The sequence below is a fragment of the Camelina sativa genome, chromosome 4 (genome assembly GCF_000633955.1).
Source record: "Camelina sativa cultivar DH55 chromosome 4, Cs, whole genome shotgun sequence".
Taxonomy (NCBI): Eukaryota; Viridiplantae; Streptophyta; class Magnoliopsida; order Brassicales; family Brassicaceae; genus Camelina; species Camelina sativa.
The window spans coordinates 5,787,769-5,796,292 of NC_025688.1; the positions used below are offsets into that span (position 1 = coordinate 5,787,769).

Here is an 8,524-nt window from a genome sequence, read left to right on the forward strand (position 1 = left end):
TCGTTAATATAGCGTTTTGTTTTATGCAATCGTTAGTTGTAAGATAGCGAATCTTTAATGTTGTAAATATTATTAATTATAGCAGTTTGATTGCTTTTTCAATAGCACTTCGAATATGTAAGTAAGTTATAGTTGTGATAGCAATTTAGCTTGTGGACATATAGCGTTTGAGTAAACGTATGGTATAACGTTTTAATTTGTATGATTTTTAGCATGTATTTGTTTTCGTAGAAACTTTGAGGTATATGTATATTGCGTATTTCGTACAATTAAGTATTTATACAGTATTCGTAGTTATATACATCATTGAATTTGGTATTTTGTGTATACATCATTTAATTTGGTATTTTGTGTATAGAGAGGAAGCAATTATACAAAATTTGTATTAAAAGAATATGATATTTGATAATATTAAAACTGGGTTTACATGTAATTAACACAATGTGTGCATTTCAGCTGAAAATAAATTCAAAGAGAATTAAACTTCTGAATTTTGTCTTGGTTTGAAGCTTCACGTTTATCCTACAAGGAACCACAAATTTAAATATACGCAGAACAACAAAGAAAATCGAGTGATAATTCAAGAAGACAAGGAACAATACTCATTTAATTTCTCTCTCATTCGTCTTGAACGGTACACCGTGTGCTCTAAAATGCCAAATGCTGTAAAACGAAGACAAAACAGTAAACATTACTAAACATTTAAAGACAAGGAACAATGCAAGTTTAAAGACATTAATAAAGTAAAGAAGACAAGGAACAATGCAAGTTTAAAGACATTAATAAAGTAAAGAAGACAAGGAACAATGCAAGTTTAAAGACATGGTCGAGCCAATACCGATTCAGAGGTGAGCATCGATAAATCTCCGCAGATCCGTTTTAGTATAGAGAAATCGAGATAAGATAGGTGGAAAAGAAGATTCAGAGGTGACCATCGATTCAGAGGTTAGTAAGGAGAAGAGATTCAGAGGTTAGGAAGGAGAAGAGGTGACCATCGATTAAGAGGTTAGGAAGGAGAAGAGAAAGAATATCTTTGCGGCTGAATAGAAATTAAGAAAGGAGTGAATAAATGACCTAAAGAGCAAAGACTAAGATCGCGCCACGTCATCTCTCCGAGTCCTATACCATGATTGGTTGAATAGGTCTGTTTAAGGAGTATGTGGATTTCGCCATGTCAGCAATCCGAATGAACCCTTGTCATTGGCTATTATTTCTGAAGAAATTAAAATGTGTTTTCTATGCTAATTTGGAATTTATTAAAAATTAAAAAATTATGTGTTAAACATTCTATGAGATTACCTCATGTGCCATAATTTTTAAAAAATTTTAAAAATATATTTGAAACATTTTTTTGTATAGTTTATTTGAAGGCATGTTAAGCCATAATGTTACTATGAGAAACATGTAATCTAATGTTCTAATGTGTTAATAGTTTGTTCAAATTCAATGTTTTTAGAATAAGTTAAGTAATGATTCGAATTGTTTTTTAATTATCCTTTAACATTACAATATATTTACTATTAGCTACTATTTAAAACAAACATAATCCTAAACCCTAGCCTTAAGGGTTGAAACCCTATCCTTACCCTAAACATAAGAATGTATATACTAAAAAGGTAAATTTTGTCATTATTGATAGTTATATTTGTCTCATTATATTACTTTATTAAATAGGAAAAATGCAAAATATAAATTTTTTTAATTGAAAAATAAACGTAAATTATCAAATTAAATGTTTAAACCCATTATATTAATTTCTTTTGTATTAATATTTAAATTTGTGTTTTTGTGCACATCTAAAATTTTAGGTTATTGTTGTGGTTGCTGATATTTAATTTTGCATTAAGGCAAGATTAGACTGAAAACAAGATAGTCAATGAAATGCATAGATTCGAAAATACTCATTCAAGTTTTAAGTTCTCAGAAAGTCAAGTGAAGTAAACACGATAAAACATTGTTTTATAATTTTCAACTCACTATGTACTTAGAAGTCTCAGCCATCAGAAGATGACTTCTATTTTATCCATTTGCCATGCGATTTGTACATTGAGTGCATCAGCCATCAGAAGTGTTTCTTCTGTTGGCCTCCATAGATAAACAGCTTCCTTCAGGACACCGTCAATCTTTACAATGGCAGCATTTGGACCCAGAGGGATGTTGTTGAGCATTTCTCTCGGATTTGTGGAACACAAAACACCCTCAACAACAACTTCACTATCGCCATTCCAATCATAAACTTTGCATCTTTCAAGTGACTCATCAGAAGGATTTGGACTTGTTGGGTCATTGAAACAGACCTTATCATCCAAAATCACCTTATCAGCTGGCCACAGAAGCCTTCTGTAGTGGACGACCCTCAAGTAAAACATCATCAAAATCCAGATCTTCATTTCTTTTTACTGCTTATTCGACAGGTGCAGAATTCTTTAGAAAGTCTAAGCAGAAGGTTATGCATTCTCCAGCCAAGTATCCCTCAGCCATACATGCTTCTGGCCTTGCATAATTTTTGACATAAACTTTAAGTGTCTTCATATACCTATAACTAAATCAAAAAACATATCGTTAATAATCATGTGATATTACCACACAAGTAATAGATAAAAATATTAAATAAAACAATACCTCTCAAATGGATACATCCAACGAAAATGCACTGGTCCATCCAAACGTGCCTCCCTTGCTAGATGTAGGGGGAGATGGAACATGATATGAAACAGTGATGGAGGAAAGAACCGCTCCAGTTGGCACATTGTCTCAACGATCTCAGCCTCCAACGATATTAGCTTCTCCTTGTCAATAGCACGTTGGCATAATCTGTTGAAGAAGTTGCAGACTCGAGTCACAGCAATTCTAGGCCCTTTTGGCAGCAAGCCTCTCAAAGCCACGGGAAACAGATTTTGCATTAAGACATAATGATCGTGTGACTTAAGACTACCAATACCAGGAGGATTCATTGACACACAATTCCCAATATTCGAACAATATCCATCAGGGCCTCTAAACTTAGACAACCTCAGGCAAAACCTTCTTTTCTCTTCCTTTGACATCCAATAAGCCGCTGGAGGTAAGTATGTTTTCTTGCCCCTTAATTGTGTATGCAAATGTCTTCGTATTCCCATATCTTCCAAATCTTTTCTGCTTTCAAGCCATCTTTGGATTTAGCAGTTAGCATCAGAGTGGACAATAAAGCATCAAACACATTTTTTTCCACATGCATGACATCAATGTTATGACGCACAGGTAAGTCCTAACACATGATCAGCAATATTGTCAGCCTATATATATGTTGCATATCCATATATCTATATAAATTTTAAAAAAACAAACAAATATTTACCTTCCAGTACGGCAATTCGAAGAATATGGACCGTTTTTTCCACCTCCATTGATCACTATTCTCTTCTCCTGCAATAAGCTCATCTTCATCAAATGTAGATCGTTTCCTCTTCTTTTGAATATCCAAAGTTTTCCCAAAATCATTCCTAAAGTCTGTTAATATCTCAGCAATCTCTGCACCAGTTTGAATTCTATTTGCTGCCCCATTCTCGATAGTGTTGTCAAACCATCCTTTTTTGCGCCTGTACGGATGTCCAGGCCTTAATCGTTTCCTATTGCCCAAATACACATACTTACTGCTAAACTTCAACCACCTACATGGTGTGTCCTTTCCACAAACGATACATGCTTGTTTCCCCTTAACCTTACACCCAGCCAATGTCCCTAAGGCTGGATAGTCACTGATACTCCACAACAACAAAGCTCTAAGTGTAAACTTCTCTTTCATGAAAGAGTTAAAAACTTCAATACCTTCTGTCCACAAATCTCTTAAATCCTCTATCAAAGGTGCTAGATATACATCAATGTTGTCACTTGGTGCAGTTGGACCAGGGATCAACATAGTCAACATGATGTTATTGGCCTTCATACAGATTGTAGGAGGCATGTTGTAGTTAACTAACAAAACTGGCCATGTACTGTAATTTATGGTCTGCAAAGAGAAAGGGTTGACTCCATCTGTAGAAAGACCCAGTCGGAGGTTTCTAGGGTCAGAAGCAAATTCTGGCCACTTACTATTCACTTGTGCCCAGGTAATGGAGTCCACCGTATGTCACATTAAACCATCTTCACTACTATTGTTGAAATGCCAACGCAAATCCTCAGCCATTTGTTTTGATCTAAACATCCTCTTCAATCTATCCATGATTGGAAAATACCTAAGAACTTTCCCTGGAATCCCCTTCATTACCTCACCACTGTGTTTATCGACTTTCCATCTTGCAGCACTACATCTTGGGCAGTTTTCCATCTGATCATACTGCTTTCGATAAAGTATGCAGTCGTTCTTGCATGCGTGAATGACATCGTAACCAAACCCAAATATCTTCAAGAATTTTTTCATTTCGGCAGTGGACTTTGGAAGCACAATATCTGCTGGTAACATGTCTTTAACAGTAGTCAGTATTTGGTCAAAGAAGTTCTCAGATATCCCACTCTTCACTTTGATGTGGTACAACACTGTTATCGCAGAAACCTTGTTGTACTTGTGACATGATGAGTAGAGTGGAGTTTCGGCTTCTTCTAACTTCTCCCTAAACTCAGAATCTTCTGGAATTCGACACTCCTCATTTGTTTTTTCATCATTAAATTCTGACTCAAAAAAAGCTGTTTCATCAACTCAAAAGCCTCTTCCTCTGAAGTTGGAACATCAACAGCTGTTCTGTCCCTCCTTTCCCCATGCTTACTCCAAAATGGATTCCGCTTGTATTTCTCATCCATACCCCGAATCACTAGATGATCTAATACGGTCTGTATTAGCTGTTGGCAAACATTTCTACAATCAATGCAGGGACAAAACATCTCTGTAGGATTACCCAACCTACATGCAGCTCCAAATACAAAATTTCTTGCTTCCATCTCATACTCAAGGCTATTCCTGTATAAGGTAATTAAATTACACTATTTAGAATCACATTATAAATGAATCCATGTATAAAAATAACAAGATCAGAATCAGACACATACCTTGGAAGCCAGACCCATGTCTTCTTCATACACCAATACTACCCAAGCTCCAACACCAATTATACGTACAATTGTGATAAAAACTTTACTCATCAAATACTCACATAAACCACATCAACAACAAAATGACAAAAAAAGCTAGAAATAATATCTTACACAAATCAAGGTACGACCGAACAAAAGCTTGAATCTAGTTTCTGCAAACATAAAAAGATATGAATATCATTACAACAGTTTCAGATAATATCGATTAAACTCAGACAAACATCACTCAGTATCAAATATTACCTTCGACTGAAGATTAACTTCAATCTTCCTGCAACAGTGAGAAACAACATACGATTCAGATCACCGAAACATATATTTTAACGAACATGAATTATTAAATCATTGCAAATTAACGAGCACCCAAACATATATTTTACCTTCTGAGTCACTTTCAACCTCACCAGTGAAACTGACGATCGAGATCAACAATGAAACTGACGATCGAGATCTACAAGGATTGAGAGTAACAAACTGAAAGATTTAGAATGAGACTGAGAAGAAAGAGAGAAGAATTAAACTGAATGAGATAAGAGAAACAAACTGAAGAAAACTTTGGAATTCAGAGATGGTTTCGGCGGAGAAAGAGAGAACAGCGAGAGAAGTGGCGGAGAAAGAGATAGAATTCAGTAATTTTTTTGTAAAACCTAGGTTCTTTAATTTCTTTTCTTCTTTTTCTCTCTTTTTTTTTTTAATTTACTTAGTAAATTTTTGGGTGGCAACGCAATTTTCATTTTCCCGGTTTCCCATAAAATAGCATTTTCATTTTTGATATTGCAATCGTAGAACCAAAATCTCGGCGCCACATCAAAATCTATTCGCGGTCATCCTAGTATAGCGTTTTGCATTATGGAAACGCTATGTTAGTTTTTAAGAAACTCAACTATAGCACAACAAGAAAATCCGCTATTAAATACTGCTATTGAAACCATCACTTCCTGTAGTGAATTCTTTTACATTGATTTTATATTACGTTTTGCTCCTTTTCAACTCATCATCTACTTTTATTCTATGCAATTCTTATTCGTCTATGCTTTTATGTCGATTATGATGAGATCTGAGTAGTGAACCAAAGGTTCTAGAGATGGGATGTTTTAGATTGATTGTTTTTATAAAAATTCTCTTATGGATTAGTGTTCTTAATGCTAGTTTTAGACCGAGAGGTTGAGACTAGATTTTAGGCATTTCCGCACCGAGAGATGTTCGATGAAATGCTTGAACCAACTAATGCTAGAGATTTATTCACTTAGCCTAAGAGATTAGATGAGTAAGGGATTTATTGACAATAGTGAATCTGATTTTAATGCCTGCTTGATCATGTTTCTCCAACGAGAGTTGGGTAGGGAAGTGATTAAGGTTGATTGTTTCTACAATGAGAAAAGATTAGCAAGGGTAAGAGATTCTTTGTTTAGGGAATAGATTGCTTGAGACATGTAAAACATTCTAGGTGGATTAGGAATAGTTATGAACCAATTTTTTCGATTGTTTACAGTTTTTGCATTAACTCGATCCCCCATCTGATCCAGTACTCGATCACTTGCATCGTGTGGGGCTTCGAGTAGTACATAATTTTGTTTTTATTCTCTTGTCATCCAATCACCTACTCGATCCGGTACTCGATTGCTTGCATCGTTAGTTAAAACCCCTTATATTTCTTGGCTTGACTTGCATAGTTTGATTGAATTATATCTGCTAGCATATAACCATTAGGATTGATAACCCTTTGTACTACAACTACATAGGGAATTGATACCCTGGGTGAAAATTCTGTTATCACGAGCCCAGTTGGGAATAACTTTAAGGCAAAAAAAAAAATAATAAAACAAGCAATATGCATAAGTAGAGTTAAAATGGGCAGAACAAGTCGAGATCAGAGTTCAAAAAATAATACTACAAGAGGAGCCGACCCCCAATACGACACAATTAATCAAAAGGAACGACATATCATTCCACAAGTCCCTGGATAGGGGAGTTCTGCTCAGCAGCTGAAGGTTAATTGTGATTAATACAATTGTTGCCTAGTTCATCGTGCCCCTCCTCTCTCGTCTCCTCACCTTGGTCCCCATCATGCTGGCCTTCCCCACACTCTTCTTCTTGACCCTCGGTTTCTTTGCTCCTTGGGGATGGGACCCACGGCACCGGTTCTGGAAGGGGCTCACTGAAAGTCGAGGAGATGTCAAAATCAGCCTCTGTAATATCGGGAATAAAAATCTGTTCCACCTTGGCCCTGAGCTGCTCCATCGTAGTCAGAACCTTCTATTCAACCCCATCCACCAAATAAGTAATCTGGCCATCCTCAGCCAGTGTCTGCAACATTCGAACGTTACATGCAGCTTGATTGTACTCTAGGAACTTTGACCGAAACGTCGTGATCGCTTCAGCGTATTCCTTATGCTTCGGTAGGAGTTTTTGTGCACGACGAGCCACCCTCTGAGAAGCCTTGATTTTCTCTAGTAGCCGAAATCGTCACAACGATCTCTCAACCTTCTCGTCTAAAAGTAGAGGGTGAGCTGCAGCCTATTGCGAGAAGTTTTAGACTGTGTGAGCTTGTCACGAAGAGCAACCCACTCCGTAATTAAACCACTGCGATGATGGTCGAGCTTGGAGACCTCTCGCACAACTTTGTGTTCGACCGAAGAGCTTCTTCGAGCTGGTCCTCAAGTCGTTTGATTCTTTCTTTAGCAAGAGGATCAGAAGATGTTGTAGATGCAAGATGAGACGCTTCAAGCTCGCGGATGAGACGTTCATAGCACAGGGTCAAATGGTTGGTGATGGCGACGAGCTAATTGGGAAAAGGGACGAACCTCAAAAAGATGCTTTCACCACCTCGGTGATGATCTCCCATGCTCTCATACGGTCGACCTCGGAAAGGCGACCAGACCTGAAATAGATTTTGCGAAACAAATATGCACACAAGACCGGATCGTTAGGAAGAGAGCGGGCAGCAGTAGAGTAGTGGAAGTCCCACCGATAGTCCGCCTTTTTCTGCCTCTTGGATGGATTGAAGCAACCAGGACTGCCACTTTCTTTCCTCTTCTAAGAAGGACAACCTGAGTTTGGTCGACAGAGAAGGACGAACTGAGTTGCTGGCTCGATTTGTCGGTTCAAAGGAAGAGGATTCACACTCTGGATGACTTGTTTACTAGCACAAACCTCCGCCAAAAGCTTCTCAAGAAAAGGGGTAAGAGAAGCATCCCTCCGGGATGGGGAGGTCCCAGCAGCACATTCACTCGTCTTTTCGTTCGAGCGAGGAGGATTAGAACAAGGAGAGGAGATGACACCAAAAGATCAGTGGTAACGAGCAGAAACATTGTGAACACCCATATTCAGCTTTCCCATCTTCGAAGCTGAAATGCCCAAGCATGAAGATTAAGAATACATCAATCTTAGTGTATTCAACGAACAAAAACAAAAGTTACCTGGTTGGTGGGAATTAGATTAATTCTTTTATGACGTC

The 8,524-nt window shown here is 37.3% G+C and overlaps 1 long non-coding RNA gene across 1 annotated transcript; it reads right to left on the bottom strand.

Annotated features, from left to right (window-relative positions):
• On the bottom strand, positions 363 to 1,053 carry LOC104779902. Its single transcript, XR_766603.2, has 3 exons — positions 839 to 1,053; positions 603 to 663; positions 363 to 522 (listed from the first exon to the last, which is right to left on the bottom strand). It is a non-coding gene; the product is annotated as an uncharacterized LOC104779902 (long non-coding RNA).